The sequence below is a fragment of the Serinus canaria genome, chromosome 10 (genome assembly GCF_022539315.1).
Source record: "Serinus canaria isolate serCan28SL12 chromosome 10, serCan2020, whole genome shotgun sequence".
Lineage (NCBI taxonomy): Eukaryota > Metazoa > Chordata > Aves > Passeriformes > Fringillidae > Serinus > Serinus canaria.
Window position 1 is genome coordinate 3,749,353 of NC_066324.1, and position 23,090 is coordinate 3,772,442.

Consider the following 23,090-nt stretch of genomic DNA (forward strand, 5'->3'; position numbering starts at 1 on the left):
TTTTTTTTTTTGTTTGTTTCCATTCCTTTTGTATCTTGGTTTAAACCAAGGAGAAGCTGCTTTCTAGTTACTTTATCATGCTGTTGCCAAATTCCTGAAGGAAAACGTGTAAATCCTAGCACAGGTGAGCTGAATCATTCATGTTCAAGGTCCACTTATGTCTTCAAAAGATTTTCACCTACTCCTCCCTTCCTGCTGAGTGGCCCAAGCACTGACACATCTCTGTGGTTGACAGCGTGTGACTGGGGCTGGGCTGGCTGTCCCGTCATTGTCCCAGTACTGCCCCACCAGATCAGACTATTTTAAGATAAGCTAATTACGCCACTGAAAAATCTTATAAGCCACTAAGACTAAGCAGAGGAGAACATGAAGAATTAAAAGCAGAGAAGCACAGGTTAGAGAGAAGCAAGAACTGTGATCTCAGCTCTTGCAGATAAGCCTGGAGGATTCTTGTCAGATTGCAACTCTGAAATTTAGGCTGTGCTTACTTTCTCCTGCTTCTACAGTTCTAACAAGCACAAAAGGAACTTCACACAAAAGGCTGTTGCTCCTTACACATTCAGAAAATTAGTCATTCAAGCCTTAGAAAAACAACACACCAAGACCTTTGTGGCTTGCTTGTAGGCATTATCTACATGCATGCAAGACAGCTACAAAAACCAACTTAGGTGCCTTAAACAAACAGATCTGAAGGAAATTCACAATCAGGATTTTGTTGCGCAGAAAGATTTCAAGAAGTTTGTCAGATCATCTTCTCATTAACATTTCATTCAAGGACTGGATGACTCAAAAGCAGGCAAAAACTTCTTTTGAGAATACTCAGCCAGTACCCAGCAATATTGTGATAGGTTTTATTACAGAACAATTCAGTCCTTAAAAAAAACTTGTTAAAAAAACTGGATCCAGAAAGTCCTTCGTAAAGCATGGATATGAGCATCACATGGGGGAGGAGGTGAGGTGGGGGCTTTAGATAAAGTTATTAATACATCTTAAGAATGGAAGGAAGACACAAGGAAGAAATTCCAACTATCTTCCCATACACTTACAAGCAGGCCTCACCAAAATGAAGATGTATTTCTTTTGCTGAACGAATGAATTCCAGCCTAACATGATACTTAGAACAAATCAAATACATTAGAACCAAAGCAAATTAAGAAACTGAATGCAGTCTTAAATCACCCTAAGTTTTATATTAATAAAATTAAATAAAAACTTAAAATAAGAGTTTGCTGATATTAGACTAGAGCATCATCAATGATGGCATTAAAATCCTGAAGACAGAACTATTTCCACAGCTTTATAACTTACTTTTTTTAATAAAATGAGGTTACTTGACCACAGTCTATTCTCCCTCATAAATGGCTTCTGATTATATTGGTCAGTTTCAAACAAGTGCTATAGCAAATGCATAATTATTTTTGAGATTTCCCAAAATTGCTGCAGAATTTTTGACCTGGCATGCAGAGAGCCCTGGGCAGAGCAGTGCCCTGCAGTGACCAGAGGCAGCAGGTCCTGGGGGATGCTTGGGCAGTCAGCAGGCATGTGTGCTCAGCCTGGCCATAGCTGGCACACATTTAAGATATGTGGAGAACTGAAGAGAATCACTGAAAAGAGGGGCTACTCTAAAAGATCAGGGAATAACAGAAGAGTTGAAAAATAAGAGAAACGGAAATTCTCCAGGTTTTATTATTTGCAAAATCACTTCTTTACTAGTACAGTTTGGACTATTTCTCCATATTTTAATACCATAAATGAAAGGGGCTACAGAATACAGAATAAAAATTTTCATATACGCATTGTCTTTGTTCTTCCCTCTTCCCCATACCATGCTTCATTTGCTCCTCAGCAACCCAGCCATAGAGCTGGAATCCTTTTATCTCATGCAATCACACTGGTTATGCTTGCCTAGAGCCAGTGTTAACAGGACAGTCTACAGATACTTTAATGACTTCCATCTCCCCCAAGACAAAAATTAGATGGTGAAAAGAATAAAACAAAAAGGCAGCAAAACCCAATGGCACCCAAGAGTAACACCAGGCTGGCTGCAGCCTCGGCTCGCTCTGAAGCGTTTCTTCAGTGCCGTGGCAGGAGCTGATGGTTTCGCTCATCGGAGGCTCGGCCAAGCCCCCGGGGCTGCACGGGCACGCCGGGATCACCAGAGGGAGCTGCGGGGGCTCCGAACGGGGCTGCACGGGGGATCTGGGCTCGGAGCACAACCTCCTCACTCGGGGCATGTCCTTCCCTCAGCTTTGAAGAAAAGGCAGTTTTTGCTCGAGTCTCTTTGTAGGAACCTTCCGATCCCCTCTCCCGTCGCAGCTTCTCAAGGGAATGACTCTGTCACTTCCTGCTGGAATCTGGTGCAAGTTTTACATAAGCACCTTGTGCTAACACACGACTCTTTGTAAATCCGTGTGTGACAACAACGGGGTGCACGGACTAGTTCAGGGCATCCTCAGGACAAAAGTGTAAAAACAAGGACGTCACCACTAGGCTTAACTCGACAGGACAGGAGTCCAACTCCTCAGCAAGAACACAAAAGGGAAAAACACAAAACACAAAGGGAAAACTACGAACAGAGGCACAAGGGTCTGCAACCCCTTGAAGCAGAGCCGCCTCCCAGCGAGGGCAGGCCGGAGGATCTGCAGGAAGATTTACTGGAAACAGCTTGGGGATATCTGGGGGATATCGGGTTACATTTCATCCCACCGGGAACCCAAGTCTCCTTTGGAGATAAACCAAGGAAAAAATTCAGCCAGGAGTCACCAGGAGCATCAGAATGCCATGACAGGAGCAGTAGTTGAAATTTGCAACTCTCCCATTACCGTGTTTCACCTCCTGAACAAACCATTAGTCTTTTAAGGTACTTTCCTCCTATTTTGCATATGGCACCTAAATTACTCCAATATTCAGGAATATTCCATTTTAAAATCCAGAATTTCCAATCGTTTCAAACATATTTTACTAGTTTCTCGAAGATACTCAGTTAGCAGTGATAAATAGAAACATTGACCATTAGCTTTTTCCTTTTTTGGGGGGGAAAAAATCATTTATCAATTAAGATAATTCTTGTTGTTTCTGCCCTCCTCAAATTTCATCTCCTATTAAACCCAATACAAAGCCTGGAGAGTCGTCTTAAATTTCTCTGTGCTTCACTAAGAACAAGTGCTTTCTACATGATTTTGTAATACAGATTTGATAAAATGTTTTTTAAATGTCAGTTGTTCCAATTGATATTTTTCCCTTTTTTTTAACAGCTATTCAGGTTAGCAGTTTTCATATCTGTGACAAAGGAAACAAGATATTTAATACCCATTCTTATTCTATGACATCCAAAGCCATTTCATGTTCCACATGCTCTTTGGGAATTTTCAGGGCATTTGTGTTCATAATTATAACTTCTGCAAATCACACATATTCTGTATCTCCAATATTCACCAAATTCTTGCTTCCATCAACTGACCACATCTCTCTTCAGCCATCCACGATTTTGTCTCCTTCCCCTGAAGGAGGAGTTCTAATTTAGGGCTTCCTAATGGAAACCAGGAATACTTTTACTGCTGGCACTTTTTGCATCGCCCAACATCTCTCAAAGCAAAGATCTTCACATACATTTCAATGACAAAAATCTAAGACACCACCATTTGGAATGCCATGAACAAAGATAAGGAGGACAACAAGAAGACAAAACATTAAAAAACCCCAACACTCAAAAGAAACACAGGAGGATATTAACAAAGTCTCTCACAGGAAATCCTTCTTCTGCACTCAAAAGCTTCAAATCCCTGAAGTCAACTATTCGAGTAAATATGAGTATTATTAAACTCAGACTAACAAACATAATTTGACAGCCTATAGGCTCAAAAGTTGTAGAAGAAAGTGCTTTTCCTTTTTTGTAGGAATCAAGTGAAACAAATTATCCTGTGTTGTACCTCTGACTTCCCCTCTTTTACCCTGAAACCAAGGGGATTCTGAACATAAATTTAAGACACCTGACTTAATTAAAACCTCATACCATTACACAATAATTTCAACAGCTTCAAGGAAAAATAAAAATTCGGAAAATTTCAGTTTATTACCCTCAGAGCCTGACAAGATAATAAAAGAACAATGATGATGGAACATCTCCTTTTCTCAAACACCCTCGGAAGACTCATTGCTTTGAAAGCTCACTCTGGAAGAAGCAACATTTTTAAACTGCTCTATACACCAAATTATTAGCAGTCATTCTTGTCAGCTCACAGCTTTTACAACAGGATGCATGCAGTCATATCAGGAAGAGGCAGTTGCTTGTGAAAGAATGATACCAAAAACAAGATGTCCCTCATGCTGATAACCTCATACAATGCATCTGAGCTATACCATACAAGTTTTCCACATGATGGTCTATTAAATACAATTCAAAACATCTGGAGAAAGATAACCACTTAAAAACAGTCACTTTTTTTGATATGTGAGGGGGGAAAATATTACAACTTTTTTTCTCAGCTCTTGGACTCAATTATTGCAGATTTTGTGTGATACAGGGTGTAAAGTCACATTATCCTGACACCTTCAGAAGTTTCTCTAATGGACATCGCCAAGACAATTCTGTTGTGCCCTTTATGACCCCTCACCTTTAGGACATTTATGTATATCTGAGTCCCTGAAGGTTCAGCCTCTTGCTTACTCTCTTCTCTTACAACTGTTTCTAATTCTTCCACATCATAAAGAACACTAAAACAATCTCCTCTGAATTCTGTTTCTTAATTCTGAATGCCACAATCTTCAAGAAAGGCATGTGTAACAGCACAGCCCCAGCACAGCTCATTTACAGACATGCTTACACAATTATATAGGCAAAAGTTTAATAATTTATCCCCCTTGACCTTCCAAACACGAAGTGATCACAGAAAACTAAAAGATCAGGCCTGTGCATATTGGTACAAAACCTCAGCTCTGGTGCTGACCACAGCCTGCAAGTGTCACTGCAGGTACAGATGACACATCTGCTTTACATATTCTCATAGGTCTGTGGTGAGCTTTCAAACAATAAAAATAACACCAGTCCAGTCCATGAAATCCTAAATTACAGAGTCAGAAGCAATCTGGTTTTCAAATGAAACTGAGTTACACAAACACTCAAAGAGATTTGAAATAAATGGATAAAAACCCTTCTTTACCTCTATTATCATCATAAAAGTATCACGAGCACAAACCCATCCATTCTACACACCCACTCTTAGGTGATCTCTGACCATGACACATTTTTCTCTGAGTCAATTTGCTCCTGTTTAGAAAAAAAGGAAAAGATGCTTTGTCATCAGTGCCTGGTACACAGACACCTACAGCAAGCACCTTTCCACGACTCTGCTTGGCTGCTAATTCCCAGCACCTACTTTTTATCTTACTATACTTCAAATAGGCATGCAACAATTCTCAGTAGCTCTTAGTGAAATCACAAAGCAATGCAGAACACATTTTCAAGTTTCCAGGTTGGCCCATAAGGACTTTGCCAGAATTCAAAAGCTCTCCAGGGACAGAGGCAAATATAACTGGGAGACCTACCTAATTAAGCATCACTAACATTTTGAATATAAAGTAGTTAATTCCCTGAAAAATAATTCAATTAATCACACTCTTATTAAGAGGGATGTATTTTCTTCTGATCATAGAGGCACGCTTGTACTGCTACAACACACGGAAGAAAAAGCAAAGTTCTCCCATAGAAAAGGTTCTGTATTCCACTGCACTACAATTTTGAAAAAGACTGGTCACAAAATTTAGCCTGCCTTATTCTAATAAAATTGTTTCCTAATTCTTCACTGTAGACTCACATTAAGAATAAAATGAGAAAAGAAAAATATATAGATATATAAAAAATATATATATTCTATATATAATTTAAAATATTCTAACTAGGTGATTATCTTGGACAGGCAGGGGTGAAATCTCAGGAACAGAGGAGTCTTGCAAGATATTAATTCCTCTTTAGTGTCAAATGGAAATGAGAGTACACAGTATAGGGGTTTATGTTTCTAAAGAAAGTTACATATTAAATACAAAGAAATCTAGAAACACTGCTGCAGAATGATTAAACAGAAGCCAAAACAATACCATTGATTTAAAAAAATATCAATGCCTTAATATGGACGAAAAAAATTTCTTCTTTTCAACTCCCTAAGCAGTAACTTGAAAGATCAAGTGTTAAAATAAGAAAGCACCAGATGAGGGGAGTGGTCAGAGGTAGAAATCTAGATCAGATGCTTACTTTCAAATAAAAGAAGCAAAATCTATTATTGCAGACTACGAGCTCATTATTTATTAGCTGGTGCTCTACCACAGAACACATGCAGGGGGGAGGGGAACTGTCATATTATACAGGCTGGGTTGAACTCTCAGTAATACTATTTTGTTCTGTTACACTGGATACTGCATCAAGGACCTAAAATGTATTTTGATCAGCTGTCCAAAAAAAATTCCTCAAGTTTTTTACTGGAAGGTCAACAAAGCTAACTCGGGGGAAAAGTGAAAGAATGTCTTGTGTCATCTCCCAAACCTCCTAAGACACCCAAACCACCTTGCAAACATCCAGGGGAAAAAACAGCTACCTTTAGTTATTTCACATCTGAGTGCACCTTAAAGCAAGGGAATTCTGAGTATAAATTTAAGACACCTAAATTAAAACCTCATACCACTACACACCTGCAAAGTCTTTATTCACCTCAGTGGCAGGAGCAAGAGTTAAACTACCCCCTCATCAGCACCACCTCAGTAACAGTGACAAGTCCATTCAGGTAATCACTGCTCAGCCTTGCAGTGCACAGGAAGGCACACAAGAAAAAAGGGAGTGCTGTGCTTATATCCCCTGGTTACTTCACCAGAGCTGAAGGAACCAAACCTGAACACAAAGCACCAAATTCACCCATGTTATCACATGGACTTTTGTTTGATCCATCGAAGAACACATTATTACACATGTGAAATAATGCCTTTCCAACACAATGAATTTGAAAACTTAAAGCGATTTGTGCCTTAAGAAGCACATACATTGCCACATGATGTTCCAATTAATTCAAAGGAAGATTCATTGCAATGAGAAGGAAAAGCAGATCCCAGTACTTTGCACACATTACCAGGCTGCCGTCAGGACTGAGTAGGCCTAAAGCCCAAGGTTTACACAGAATATTTAATCCTTTAAAAATAAAAAATTAAGAATTTGGAGAGGCAAGTAAAATGTGCTAATAGTAATTTTTAGAAAACATATACTTTTAAAAATTCAACTAAACCCCGCAGACCTCACCCAAGCTAGGCATAACAAACCACAGTTATAACTAAATCAAGATATTCCTTATTTAGGGAAAAAAGTTGCCAAACTAATACAGATTTGCTCATTACACAGCATTAGACTACACTTCTTTAAGTACTCTGGAGAATTAATCAGCTGTGTTTTGTTAGGAGGGCATGGTGAGAGCAGGCAAGGTAGCACGGCATTGTTCACAGAGAAGAGTGGTGCCTCCAGGCTCTCTGAAGCAGCACTTGGGCCCAGAATATACAGAATGACATCAACAAGTTATCTGAGAAACGTGGCCAACATTCTAAAATAAACCCATAAAATCTCTGCTGCCCGCATTAACCAGTTTAAGGTGAACCACACACACTTCAGCTCAAAGGTTTCTAAATAAGATGAGTCTTCTGCCATAATGAGCCATTTTGTTCTCCAGAATTATTTCAAGTTTCAATGCAGCCATGTCCTCCTCATTGTGCTAGTCCAACATGACTCAATTCCTCTAAGTTCATAAAATTCAATGTTCGCTTTCTTCTCCATCTGTGGTTTCACAGAGAAAGAAACTCATATTATAGGGCTCTAAATCCAGGGATCTGCACATATGCACGGCATTCCATGGCACCGCTCACTCAGAGGTGAGCAGTGACCACATCAGTTTAAACACACACTGAAAAAACAGAGCAGGACAAGCAAACAGCAAAAAAGCTGATGTATTTCCACCAACATCTCCAAGTGTCTGCTCACAAATAAATCACAGAAATGCTGCAATGTTCAAACTGGTTTAGATCAGCTCCAGGGGCAGAGAGAAGGAGTTTCATGTACGCCAAAGCTGTCCTGAGGTAGAGCCTGTCCCTGACATCGAGGGATTCTTCCCATTTACTGACGATCCCCCTCTGCCACTACACGTGGACCACGCCAACTACAGATGTGGGAAGGAATCATGGAGGACAAAAATAACTGACCAGGGCATTGGGTTATTTTCCTTATGAAATTCCAAACTGAATGCCCTCAGTCAAAAAAGGCTCCTCTCGAGATGCACAGCACCATCACAATCCCTTAATATCTTGACAATTTGTTCCATTCTCTTATTTTTGATTTGCTGGCTTAACAAGTATAGAATTTTAAAATATAATTTAATAATGATACCCTTTAGTGAACAAAAGCACCGACATGACATCCTTTATTATAATTTATTATAATCCTTTAAAATTATGTAATTAAATAACATGTCATTTTCCACATATTCTAACACCTCAATGAAAAAAAAATAGTTTAAATGAGGAACTTCACACTTCTCCCCCAAATGCAAATCACCTGTGAGATAGGAGGAAAAAACCTAAATATTACATTCTCACACGTAAAAGGCATTTTAAATAATTTTAAATAGAGACAGAATAGATGACAGGAATGTTGCCCTGACATCTTTTGCACGGGTATTTAAATATCAGATACCAATAAGAAGACACCAGAATTATCTAACAAAATATAGCTGGCTAGTTCCTTAAAAAAAACCAAAAAAAAAAAAAAAAAAAAAAAAAAAAATACAAACAAACAAAACAAAACAAAAAAACCACCAAAAAACTTGCATAAGGAACAATTGTGTGTAGACAGTTCACATAATAAAGGTTGACAGCCCTCCTCATGCTAGATAAAAATTTCCCAGACTGTGAAAAATGTTTAAAATAAATACATTTACATTACCAATTCCATACCAAACCACTTTATTTTCCTTACTACTGTTTACAAATTATTCCTTTTCCTTCCTCCTTTGTACTTCTCAAAACCCCTTTCCCCCACTGCTCATAACAATTTTAGTCGTTGTATGGCTATGGGACACAATGTTTTTACACTAAACAATTTAAAAAAACCCTCTTCTTAAATTATCTTTTTTTTCCCCTACACAACTCCAATTTCTCAACTCTGAAATTAATCACCTGTCAAACAAGGCACTACGGTCAGTTTTTCTGAGCAATTCCACTCTCCTCGCCGCTTAGCATCTCAAAAGCAAGTAAAAATTTATTGTAAAAGACAGCTCCGTAAACTTAAAAAAATTTGTCTTCCCAGTCAGAAGCGGACCAGTCCTTTTTCCTCACGACTTCTGCCGCCGAACACAAAATCCTGCTGGCAGCACAACCTCGCTGTACCTTCAGCCTTCTCCTTCTGGACAAAACACCCTCCGCTTCACACACCAGGAGCGCTTGTCCCCCTGCCATTCCCAGCACACCTTCCTGCGGCGCACACACAACTCCTTGAACCATTCCCAGCTCCCCCGGCCGACCCCCGGCCGCTCCCGCCGGCGCATTCCACGGAAGGGCTCCCGGGGAGCCTTTTCCTGTCGGTTCCCCGCTCGCTGCGATGTCGCCTTCCCCAGCGACACCCAGCACAAAGGGTCCCTTCCCCGCACCCCGGGCGCTCCAGGGCCGCGTACCCCACCCTCCTTCGCTCCCTCCCGCCCGGTCCCCGAGCAGATCTGCTGGCCTGGCCCATAAATGTCCATTCCCTGCCGCAGGAAGTTCTGGGGAGGCCCAGGGAACTCGCCCACCCCGGGACCCCGCCGGCTCCCCCCTCTCCGCTCCCTCAGAGCGGGATGGGGCCGGCGGGGGGGGGACCCTCCTTCCTTTCCCCATTCCCCTCCCCGCAGCCCCTCGGCCGCTGTCCCCGGCCCTGGCCAAGCCTCGGGCTGAAGGAACACGCCCCGCTGGCCGCGCGGAGCCGGGACCCCGGGACCCCTCGCTCACCGCCGCTCCCCGCTCGCTCCGCTCCCGCCGCGGCTCCTCAGGAGACACTGACACCGGCGCACGGATACCTCACCGCGCTATTTTTGGGAAATAAGGCCCGACCGCGGCCGGAACTACTGCTTGTCACTCTTCTTCAGTGTCCTTCCGCACGTTTCTCCGCGCAGCTCCGGCAGGGCCAAGGGCGCTCAACGGCGCCGGGCAGGGGCGGAAAGGAACGGGGATGGCGGGGAGTGGCTCGCTGCTCCCGCGGCGGGCGGTGGGACGGGCACGGCCGCGCTCCGCACTCGAGGCATCGCCGGATTACTTTGTTGGTCCGGGGAGCGGCCGGGCCTACATTCCTGCCCGCCGACCCGCCCCGGAGTGACGGCGCGCACAACCAATCGCAGCCCCCACACGGGATAGCCCGCCAATCAGCGCGCAGTTGGTGGGCGGGGCGTAGCGAAACGTGGAAGCCTTGAGTGACATGGGAGCGCTCAATCAGAAAGGGGGGGAGGGAAGCGACAACCAATCAGAGCTTAGTAGGGGCAGGGCCGTTGGGAAGGGAACGCCCCTCCCGCCCGAGCTCGGCGGGCGCGCATGCGCAGAGCGCGGGGCCGGGTGCGCCGGCGGTGACGCAGCGGGCCCGGCCCGCCCCGAGCGGCGCCTGCGCCAAGCGGGGCCTGCGGGGCCGGAGCGCGGCTTGGGGGCGATGACAGCGGCTCCGGTGAGTGGGGCCGGGCCCCTGCCGAGCCTGCAGCACCGCACTGCCCCCAGGATAAACAGCGCAGCTACCCCTGTGTGTCACCCTCTGAAAGCACCGCCGCCTCCTCAACACACACACATACATATGGGTGTATACACACACATATATGTATATAAATATATATAAATACACACTTTATACTCTGTTGGTACATTTTTATATATGGTGTATCTATAAACACAGTGTGTCTAGTATATGGAATATATATACAATATATAAAATATATGTATTATGTATATATACACTGGTAGATACTATGTAATTGTGAGAAATAGCCACTGGTAAAACTGAACAAGGACAAGGTTGTAAAATCAAAACTATTACTACAAAGTCAAAACTATTAATATAAAGTCATTACACTATTAAATACACGAATATATAATTTATACAGTACATATACTATACATAATATGCACTATAAATACATAGTCTGTCTGGTATACAGTACATATACACTATATTAATTCTACCCTAAATATTCATTATATATGATATATCTAATCTTACACCTAGTGACTATCTACTGTACAGATACAGATTTAAAAATTCATATTTTTCTTCCCGGCTTGCTGTGACTCTCCCAGCTCTGAGGACATGAGCTGTGCCCCCACTTTCAAAGGTGAGAGTCCACCTCAGTTCCAGCTCCATGCATCCATCCCCACCTCCCATTATCCCTGCCAGAGCTCCCATTAATTCTGCTCTAAGCAGAAGAGACTGCTCGGGAATCCAGAATAAAAGACATCAAATGGGCGTCGTTCTCCTTCACAGAAGGCGGCAGCTGAAGAGCGACCCAAAAATAAAATTTTGATGATAAAATGATACTTGCCAAAAATCATCTGCGCTCTACAGCTCTTCCAGATTTATCCTGTGAGATACCCACGGGCTCAGAGTGGAGCGACAGGAGCCATTTCACAGCTCCAAATCACTGCAAAGGGCACATCTCTAATCAGGACAGCAGCACCAAGGGTGCTGTCTCTGAAAAACAGAGATCAGAGGGGTTCTTTGTGTTTTAGAATGGTGCCGTTACCTGAACACAAAAAGGTAGCTCCACAAAAGGTTGGGGAATAGGATGCCAGGAATGATGACAGAAACTCCCATCTGGCAGGGTGGTGACCACGCCATGGGATGGGAAAAGGTGCATCCTCCATGATCGTTCCCTAAAAGAGAATGTCAATTTCTGTTGTCTGTTTATTTCCAGAAGTTTAGCACAAATGGAAACAGTAATTCACAGCTCTCAGAAATGCTCGAGTTCAGGGTTTGTAATGTTACAGATTAGTTTAAAAGTGCAGCCAGTGAATAAGTTGAACATCCACCTTTTGTTCAAAGCAGAGGTGCAAGAATAGACACTTCTTCTTGTGGATCTAAAAAAAGGATTACAAGAAGTGAGAAAGACAACAAAATATAAATATTTGTCATCCACAGTCATATTTCCAAACGGCTTGTTGCTGATCTGTAATAATCAGGAAGATATTTAAATCCACACAGTTTTGTTTCAATTTCAAGATGAACAGTCTAAATGTCATTGATTTTCATATGAATATGATTTATTCTCTCCTTCCTCACTATACCTATCATCCATAATACCTGTAAGGTCTATTACTAGAATCTAATGATTAATACCACAAAATCCTCTCTTGACAGCAATATGCTGAGAAGATGTTAAGATAAAATACTGAATATTTAAGTTATAAAAGTCAGTGGGAATCTGAGTAAGACACTGAACCATGGCCTGAGCAAGGACTTCTGGATATACTCATGAATTATTTTCAGTACATATTATTTCAAGCTGGCAAAAAATAGAGCAGGAAGCCAAAGAGATAAATAATTGGTTCTAATCTGTCCTTTTCAGTGGCACCACAAGAAGAAGCAGAGCATGTGTTGTTCAAGGGATTTCTCTATGAGCCTTGCAAACAATGCCTCAGGGGCACAGAGCAGCCTCCTTCCCACTGAAACGCTTTCCTGCCCTGCTGGAAACACTGCCCTGTGTAACAATTGAGAAAAGGAAGTGCAAAATTCAGGTTGCGGTTGAAATTCCAGATGTTTTTTCCATGTGCGATGATGTGCTGCCACATCTGCTCATGCAGAACCCTCCTGGGACTGGTGGGGAACACGGATTGGTGGTGGGGAGGGCACAGCTGTCCTGATGTGTCACAGTGAGTGACAAATGTCACCCCTCAGGCTGACATGAATAAAGTCACAGAAGAGTTGGTGCATCAAAATCACTGAAATCACTCCCTGACCTGATGGTGCTGCAGTGGTTTAATTTCCAGGACAACTGCAAAGACCAAATTCTCCTGGATAATACAGAGGGTGCAAAACTGTAGGTAATAAAGAAAAATGTACACTGCAGAGTAAAAATGGCAATCTTTGTAAGACTGGAGAGGCAGCAACATAAGAAAGCCCCAGAGAACATCACACTGGAGTGTCAATATGACAAGGGAAAAATTACCACAAGCATCTGCCAGGATCACTTCTGAGAAAAAAGGGAACAACCACTGACTGCTTTTCTGCCCATCTTATGTACAACCCAGAGACTGAAAAGAGCCCCCTGAAATCTCTTCCCTTGGCCAAATAGCAGGCACTGCAATTTCCATGATATCCAAAGAGAAATAAACTCAGAGCAATAGCAAATATAAAGAAAGATAAGGAAAAAAGATAGCAGTGTTCTTAATTTTAACTGAATAGCCTCAGAGTTGTATAGAGTCATCATCCAGCAGTTGTTATGGCAATAAAGCTTTCCCTTGCATCTCTATTCCAGTGCATTTCCACCCACCCATTCAAGGTATTTTGGAGGCACTACCACCAAAATCAGATTCCCTATTAACTTTCAACTTACATTTTAGGACCTTCTTACAATCCACTCCAGAGATGTACCGTGGCATTTCCTCCTTTCAAATGCTCCTTATATTCCAGAAATCAGCTTTTTAGTCTTGTGTCCTGGAGAAGAGAATCTGAGCCTCGTGCTTCTAGAGGTGAATGTTACATAAAACCAAAATGCAAGACTTTTAAAATCATAGCTAAGAGGAGTAGGGGATGTTGTGTAGATTTTGCATGTTTGCCAAACAATTAAGTTACCCTTCAAAGGGAAGGGGGGGGGGTCTAAGAACAAGGTTTTCAGAACAAGGTTCCTACAAATCACAGGCCAGATTAATTCCTAACATTGTTCCACTTACAATGGGGGAAACACTCTGTGAATGAAGATTTTGTAAAGGACTACTGATTGCAACAAAACCGAATTGTACTCACAGCATTTCAGGATGGGAACTCACATTAGAAACAAAGGAGAGGGGCAGGGGAGACTCCCACCTAGGGAGCAGGAAATCAGAGAGGAGCAGATAATGGTTCCTGGCCATTAAGGCTTTGGGTAACCCTGTTAACCCCGTGGTCACCTCAGCACAAGCACTGCCTGTCCTCTCGGGGAGCTGGCTGGGAACAAAGTCTCCTGAGCTCCCTGCCCGTGCTCAGGAGTGCTGCTGTTAGTCTCTTTGGCCCTGATGTTCCACTACACACAGATAAAATCAAGATTTCCTTATTTTACTAAAGTCCAAGTTGCCTGACAATGCATGAATTAAATTCATTCAATCCATCCCATAAACTGCTCTCTATAAACCACTAGTATTTCCACACCATTATATGGTATACTCACTAATCTGATTACCTTGGGAATATTTGTTTTTCCAAAACTTGTGGCCAAGGTACATAAGATTAGATCAGACACAGCTTGTCTGAGAATGCTGTTATGTGGGTGTACAGTGTATTTGCTAGTCTTGAGTTCCAGGTAAAGGTACTCTTCCAAATTCTTCCAGCCAGGGGTGTGAGCTCAGTTCCCTGCTGCAGCACTTGGAACTTTACATTTTGCTCTGCTCTTGGTGTTCAAACACTTGAGGATCAACAGGGAAATGCTGGTGTTGCCTCACGGAGGGCATGCCTGGCCCGGACCTCAGCAAAATTTGTGATATTTTATAGGTCCCACAAGTCTCTCTGGGATTCACACTCTTCTGCTGGGATTTTCTCACCATTCTGCATGTTAACATGAACCAACAGCTGGGTTTAGGAGATGGGATATAAATAGCAACATCATGCTGCGAGCAAGCTTCTTGGAAAGTAAAGAAAATACGTTATTTAATGCACTCTGACATTTGCCTTTCCTCCCCTCATTCCTAAGCTGCGCTCCTGTAAACACCCCTAATGACAAATGCAAAGAGGTTGACTTGTTCACATGGACATAACAAGTGCTGCCTTGAGCCCAGGAGATGATATCCAGAGCCTTTTACCTCTCCCCTCAGCTGGCAGCCCCTGCACAGCAGAGAAAGGAGGCAGAGCGTGGATGGAAATTCCTGCTTCCAGCAGCACTCGAGATTACAACCTTTGGTATTTTATTTTCATGGTTGCTCCATGTTGCTTCAGAAACTTCCTGCTTTTGCCATATCTTTCCATTCATTAAAGTTGCAGCTTGCAATTAAACATTCTGACATAGCATAGCTGAGATTTTTTGGCAGCAGCCTTAACCAGAGGTTTTCAGAGTTTCCTGCAGACGGCTTTAAATTTTCATATCCTCATGAACGCTTGCCACCTTCTTTTAATAACTTGAAAAAATAAGCCTCTCTCAGGAACTTCATTGTTGCTGTATTTCCCCAGCACTCACTTGCTGCTGTTAGCAATGTGTCGTGCACATGTATATTTATAGAGGGAGCAAAGCCTTCATGTGCACTCTATAGTTTGACATCTCATAGGGAACACACAGATTGCTTAGCAGATCTAAAGAAAAATAGTTATGTTCAATATTTTCATTATTAAAATGTAATTTTCTCTTCTGACAGCATTGTGTTATTTCACCCCTCAAAAACAATCATATTTACTGCATTATTCAAAACTTACAGGCCCTCATCTGTTAATAATTTTGTAGCTTTATACATATTATGACTGGTATATATTGCAACACTAAACTATTTGTATTATTTTTATGCAACAAAGTATTTCTTAGGATAAATCTTGACCTTTTTCCAAGGAGCTGGAAATCACTTAAAAGGATTTTAAAGCTATTTGCATTTTTAAGGTGTAAAATATATTTTATAATTTGGAGAGCTGTTCAAATACTGCTTGCCACTACCTCCGATATAGATTTGAAATTTATTTTAAAGGAGATCTTTTTAATGTTCAAACTGACCTTAAAGTCTTTTTTCTTCTAACATTACCTGGCAAATAAATTCTTAAAGGGATATTATCAATTTAAGAACTATGCTTTGGTCTGGAAAAATTTCCAAGAGATTAAAGAGAAAATGGCTCCTTTTTTCTGTAAGTTTAATTTCTATATTTGACAGCTGTATGTGTGGTCAGTATCTCATGCTGTTAGGAAACAAAAGGGACAGAAATAGATATAGGAGACCATAATACCTGAAACGTTTTTGAACTACTTTTTTAAAGTAGATTTGAAGCTGATGGGGCCTCTTCAAGTGACAAAAGACTTGTGGAACTCTTAAAAGCCAGATAAGTTTCTCCTGACTTGTGCAGAGCACCCTCAGCTCCCTCTGCAATCAGCTAAAGCTGCTCTTAAAATGGAAATTTAAGTGTTATTTTTTTTTCCTGCATTTTGTCTGCTTCACTATAAACTCACTGACCAAACTGCAATACAAAAAGAATAAAATACATTTTTTATCCTGATCTGGTAGACTTCATATCCAGAGCCCACCGTAGCACTGCAGGATCTGTTAGAGTGTGCAAGGCACAACAAAGAAACTTCTAAAGCAGTTAACTTATGGAATAAAGATTAATTTTTAAACTTGGGCAGTTTACAAGGTATATTTTGGGGTTTTATAATGCTGAACAGGCTCCTCAGAACAAATATTTCATTGGTGCACATCCCATTGATTTCTTTGGGAGCAGATGTAGGATGGTTGGTCTGTATCCCACAGGATAAAGAGCACCCAGCAGCTTCCCTGCTCCCCCTGGCCCTTCCTGGTAGAGGCAAAAAAAGTCGTGGATTCTCTCTTGGAGTTTGGAAAAATCAGCTGAAAATGTTAAGTGTTAACGTGGATCAACTGGTGCACGTTTCTGAGCTCTGAATCCCACCAGGCGTTTGTTACAGGGTTTGTGGTTTTCTTGGCTGGGATTTAGGATTATTGCATACTTTCTCAACCCTTTACTAAAAATATGCTCGGTTCTTACCATGAAATGCGGCAGCACATTTGTTGCAATCTCTGAGGATGGTTTCTTATCTGTCAAACAGTTTAGAAGACAAACTGGCACGGAGACAGCTCACCTGTTTTCTGTGTTTTTCTGTGACAAACTGCCTCTCAGACCCCACTGTGGCACCGAGGACAAGTGTTCTGAGACAAAGCTCATGTAAACAGGTCACCTCTCCCCAAAATGCCATTTCATTCCCAAGCCAAGCCAGCTGGCTTTGGACAGAAAGTTCTTTTCTCCTTGCGTGGGCAAACTTTATCGCCTTCCCATCCTTTTTCTCTTGCTGTCACATTACTGCAGAGGTGGCGGTGGCTGATAGCAGAGTGAGAAGCAGTGTTCAAAATGTGTCCAAGATAATAATGCCTGGTCCTGCAGCCATGTGTTGAATCCATCCACGTGATCTCACATAACCTAATCAAATGTATTCCCTTTCGTTCTATGAAAGATGAACTGAGATTGAATTCAAGCTTTTGAGTTAAAAAGAAAGGTAACCCAAAGTTTCAGTGCTTGATCCTGCATTTCATTGGTCTCAGTCACACCCTTTCAAAGGGTCCAAGCACATACTGTGTTTGGAGCATTTGAAACTTTAATTTCAATTTAGCAGATCCTGTTGTGCTCCTTGCTGGAAAGAAGCAAATTTCTTCTTAGAAAGTATGACCATCTCCCACAGGGCAGAGTAAGAAACAGAGTGTTATTTGGGAGGAAAGCTGAAGGTTTGGGATTGTGGGGTTTCTCTTTGTTGTCTTATGGTTTGTTTGTTAAGATGCGAGCCCATCTTTAGATTCCAAAATGAAAGGCCTTCAAACTTCTCCATAAAACACTGCTCCAGAAAGTCAATGGAAAGTCTCTTACTGATTCAAAGATCTGACCTGCACAACTGCACCATTTGAGCAAACGAGCAAAATACACAATAATTACAGTTGAACTGGTGTAAAAGTGGCTTAAATCTGTTTTACTCCACTTAAACCAAGCTGAACCGTTCTAAACTAGGCTAAACCCATCACTGCCGAGGAAGCCAGGCTCTGGATTTGCCATGCCCGAGCTGTACCTTCCCCCTGGGGAGGGGAGGAGAGGCTACCTCAGCTCACCCGGCAGGTATGCAGATGGAACAGCTGACACACAGAGGCTCCTTATCCCCGCACTAATTTGTCCGCATATCCACAGCCATAGTTACACTTGCTTATATAACAGCAGTTTAAAAGGACACTTTCAGGGGCTGAATCCATGAATGAGCGATCTCATTCAGGTCCTGACGTGCCTGACAACTCACCGCGCATCAGCTGAGCCTCGCTAATTGACCGTGTGTGTTTGCTCTTAGCCCGTGGCCATCGGCCATGGAAGAAACCCGTTCAGACTTCTCTTTTTCTTGGCCTGAGGTCACGCTGACACGGGGAGCTCACGTTTGCTGCGGGAATGCTGCGACTGTGGTGTCCCGACGGTGCTGGCAGCCAACAGCATCCCCGAGCTCTTGGTCGAAATGAGATAACTGAGAGCCTAAATCAGGTGTGAGCTCGGGTCAGTGCAAGTCAGTCAGGGATGGATTTAAAGGAAATTGACCCAAATCACTCCTGGTTCAGAATAAGAGTCCAGAACAGTGTACTCAGCATTAGCTTAACTAAATTCAATACAGCCGAATCTAATGTATATGGAAAAACTTTCAACTGATTATAAAAAGCCAAAAATCTTGTGTTCCTTGCCTTGGGGCATGTGCATTGACTTCAAACAACAAATACAACTGGACACATATAGCAAGAGTCAAATTCACAAGGATCCCTGCAGACAACAATCGGAGAGGGACAGAGGGAGCTGTGGAAGCAGCAGAACCTTCTCTGGCTCTCCTGGCAGGTTTGTGAGGCTCGTTTTGGGCTGTAACCTGCTGAAAGTGAGGGTGAATATTCTGTGCTGTCTCAGAAGTGTGTGCTCTGCCTTTACTTAGAACAAGTATGTAACAACCCTAACACAGCCCTGGTAAAAGTCAACTGTGAACAAACACGAAGCAGCTGAGTTTGTTTTCATTCCTTGAGTGTGATGAAAAGTATTTAGGATCAGAAGATGATACAGAGGCTGAAAAGTAAATCTAGGTTTCATACATTTTAATATCCAAAATGTTATTAGTAATTTGATCTAGCAGAAAATTCTCTAATTACTAAAAAGCAAATAAAGCTTCATTTCCTCAAATGGCTTTACTCTTCATCTCTAGAAACTGTTGCTTTCCTAGAAATTAGGGAAATATAGCTGGGATTAGTCATATAGGGACAATTTCTTTAATCCTTTACCAAAGGGAGATGGATTTGAATGAAGGAATGTGGCCCCCTAGTTCCCATTTCCTGGCTGAGTTATCTCTTCTAAGAAATTCTTTCATGGAGAGTGTCCGTGGGAAACTAGTCTGGATTCTTTGTGTTGTGTGAGATTTTAGAAGACTGTTATGGATCAGCATCCCACCAGGGAGGATACAAGATGCAAATTCACAGTAAAATGATCGTCTTGCCCCTACAACATGCTACGTAGTCCTGGCTGCAGGCTGTGCTCCAGATTTATTCCTCTGTGGCTGTTGAGAACCAAGGAGTTGTCCTGCAGCCTGTGGGAAGGAATGCAGCCCTTTCTCATGGTGGTTACTCAGCCCATTCAAGGTAAAAATACATCTCCCTGCACACTATGGGACTGTGCTGTCCCTGCCCTTTGCCGAGGAGTCACTTTTGCTCCCTGATTTTCCCCCCTCCGTTCAGCACTGTACTCACACTGCACAGTTGCAGCAGACCACACATTTTGAACACAGGAAAAAAATAAGCATATTATTATCAGGATAATTGAGTGTTGGAAAGAAAGTTGCCTCCAGCACTCTGTCCAGATTAAAATCTCAATCAGCACCATTATCTGGGAAGTATCTGCAGTGACACGTGCATGCTCTGCATCTCAGTCAGCAATCTGGCCCAAGCATTTGCAGAAGCTTTAGCAATTTCTTTAATGACCCTTACAAGTCCTCCATCTATTCAAAAGCTGAAATGCCAGTCTATGTAAGACAAAAACTCCTAAAACAGCAGATTGAAGTACTCCATGTAAATTGAGCAATTTCTGTTAACACATGTCGACAAAATCAGAGCTGCCAATCAGCCAAGCTGCTCCTCTGTGACAACAAACATCTGAGGTACTGGAGCTTGAAGTTAATCGAAGTTATTTATTTTATCATGCAGAACTAAGCCATCAGCCATTGCTCTCACAGACATAGTTTTCATCTTCCCCTTTAACCAGGGTACACATGCTTTCTTCAGAAGAAGATAAATGTTACGTACTTAGCCTCAGTTTTAACCTTAAAAATTCAGCTATTAAGAGTTGATGTTTATTCTGCCTCTAGTACCACATTATTCAGGCAGGCATAATTTGGGATCACTGAAAGAAGAAAACCTAAACCACAGCTATTGTCAATCCCAGACCAAGCACTTTTGTTTGTATCAACATGAAGCAACCACGAATGTAAGCACTGTAGCTAATACTGGTTTCCTCTCACCCTGTCAGTGATCTGAAAGGTTCCTTCAGAGGATTATTGTTTAAGAACTGGTTCAATGGAAGAGTAAATACCTCCAACAAGCAAAGCAAAGCCATTTCCACAGCACCATTCCTATACCCTACCATCAGTTTATATCTTTTCTTCTGGTGCATAGTGTTGCTTCCCCACCATCAAGAGTGAAATTATCATTTAGTAACATTTCTCTGACTTTGGACTGATTCCACTGACTGTTGACAGTGGTTGCCTCCAAAGGCCCTGGGGATGCATGTTATGCTGCATGCTCTGTGAGGCTCCTCCTGAACAATGCAGAGCTGATCCCTCTCTCAGTGCCAGCTCTCTCGTGAGCCATGCGCTGGGGTAACAGTTCCAACTTCCTTCTGTGTCCTGGAGATTTTGGCTCCAGCCTTGCTTGTTTGCCATGAGAAGGTTCCAAAATAAGAAGCACATTCATTCCTGCTCCCTTCTTTTCACATGGTTACATTTAGCCTTTCTTTTAGTGCTTTCCTCCCATCACAAGGCTGGGAGTAGTCGCTGTCTTACTGCTTATGGAAATCATAATTTATGCACTGTCCCAATGATTTGCTTGTATCTGAGCTGCTCTCAGCTGATCTGACTCTATAGCCTATAGCTTTAGGTGCATCTGATGATTCCCCTTTTTCCCCTCATTGTTTTGGTTCGTTAGTTTTAGCACTGCTGACACAAACAGTGCATTTCAAAAGGCATCTTTCCTGTGGGCTCTGTTTACTCGTTAATGTGGCTAAGTGTCATCTGAAGTCCTGGGTGACAGCTTGCTTTGCTTTACATTGCAGCGTTCCCATATAAGATTTATTGTGTCTGAAGGAAAACACAGCTACATCTGTAGGAAAGGGAAGAAAGTCATGGGAAAAGGGGAGTTGCTGGAGTTCTGGCTGTGAGGGGGACTGGGGAACTTGACATTTAGGTTCCTGCACAAGATGTAATTTCCAGCTGAACAGCTCAGGCACTTACACAGCTTCACTTTGGCCCCAGCTGTGCACTAAGTGCAGCCGACATCTCTCTTAAGAGCCACTCACAGCAACCTGACTTGATGTGACTGTTTTGTTTTCAGTAAAAGGCAGGGGAGAGTTGCTTTAGCAAAGTAGCTGATAGCCCACACGAACTGGATTGGAGCATTTCGTCCGGGCCACTCAGAAGGGAACCGAAGTTGCTGGGAAAATGGCAGATGAATCTGACAGCTTGCAAATAAAGTTTTCCTGGAAACGTTGCACACTGAGTTGATGGCTGTGTAGCTTCTGGTACTGAATTATTGGTACAATCCCAGTTCTTTCCAACGAATCGCATTTTCCTCACTTCAGGATTAATCAACATGTCATTTAGATGTACTCTCAGACAATAAGCACTATGATATGGATGTCAAACTATTTTAGGTCAGGCAGTTTTCCATTTTTAGCTTATATATTCTGTTCGAGGACTAATGCCTCAGATTCAGAAAAGGCAAATGTCACAAGATCCGAGCAAAATCCTGATTCCATGAAGGATCAGTCAGAGTCATGCCATTGACCGTGATAGGGCCAGGATTTCACCTGATGGGTCTGTTTTAATTAAAGCTTCTTCCTGCTCAAATTATGGTTCTATCCTCAGCAACCGAGACAGTTACTCAAATTCCTGCTTTTAAAATGCTTCACTGCACCATGACACTGCCTAGCACACAGTTTTTTGCTGTAAAGCCTTAATATCTTTATGTATCATTCTAAAACAACCAAGACTGAATTTTGGGTGTGTACTTACATATAAAGATCCCTGTTTTCTTGTACACTGTGTGTGTACATATGCACGTACACGTATCCAAACACACAGACACAGTTCCTCCTCTATTAACATTAAACAGCAATACATGGTGAAATTTCTCATGCAAAGCAGTCTCCAAAATTGAGAAAGTAAAAAGTTTTAGGAATAAAAAAAAAAAATTTGCTAATCCAACCATCTAATATATACATTTAAAATGGAGACAGCCTTTCATCTTAGTCCAAATTGGACACATGTAGGTGCCTGTCCACCTTCAGAGCTCAGAATTCAACATGGCCCATCAGGTGTCACATTGTACAAGCATTTTCCTGCACAAACTCACAGAGCCAGTGAGGACGGAATTCAAACCCTCCCTGGCCACAGCGAGTCCCTGCCATCCAAAACAGAAGAGAAACGCTGGGTATGCCTACGACAGGGAGAGCCAACTGGAGGCCCACAGAATTTGGATGCAGCTCCCAAAGCAGTTTTCCTTGGCCAGGAGGATCTGGCTGGCTCCGAGGCCAACCATGTGGTGCTGCTTTTTGTGCTTGGGGCAGGGTGCACAGGGAGCTGTGTCTGCCTGATCTGCCTGGGCTCAGCTAACCTGCCCCAGCCCCTATAAAAATGGCTTTCTGAATCCTATATACAAGTTGTCTATCCTTGTCTCCATGCCTTTCTGCACACAGAGGAAAACTTATTTCACTCATGGTCTGAGCTGGCCAGAGCCCTGAGCTCAAGCTAATATCCTGCCTCTCAGCAGGCCACAGTAATTTGGGCATACAGCACATTAGCTGCAGCTCCATGGCTCCTGGTTCTCTTGGCCAGCAGCCAGAGTAAGCTCGTATCTGCCTGCAAAAGCCCATGTAGACATCGCTTATGAGCCTGGTAGTCAGA

General features: G+C 42.5%; 1 protein-coding gene across 4 annotated transcripts in view; it reads right to left on the reverse strand.

Annotated features, from left to right (window-relative positions):
- Positions 1–10,344, reverse strand: part of MEF2A (myocyte enhancer factor 2A) — an 81,798-nt gene extending 71,454 nt beyond the window's left edge. For 2 of the 4 annotated variants that reach the window (XM_050978432.1, XM_050978433.1), the window contains exon 1: positions 10,003–10,344. The gene's annotated coding sequence lies outside the window, so the exon portion shown is untranslated. The remainder of the gene's footprint in view (positions 1–10,002) is intronic. The other 2 variants (XM_009090034.4, XM_009090035.4) reach the window with 2 other exon arrangements.
- Positions 10,345–23,090: the final 12,746 nt, after the last annotated feature.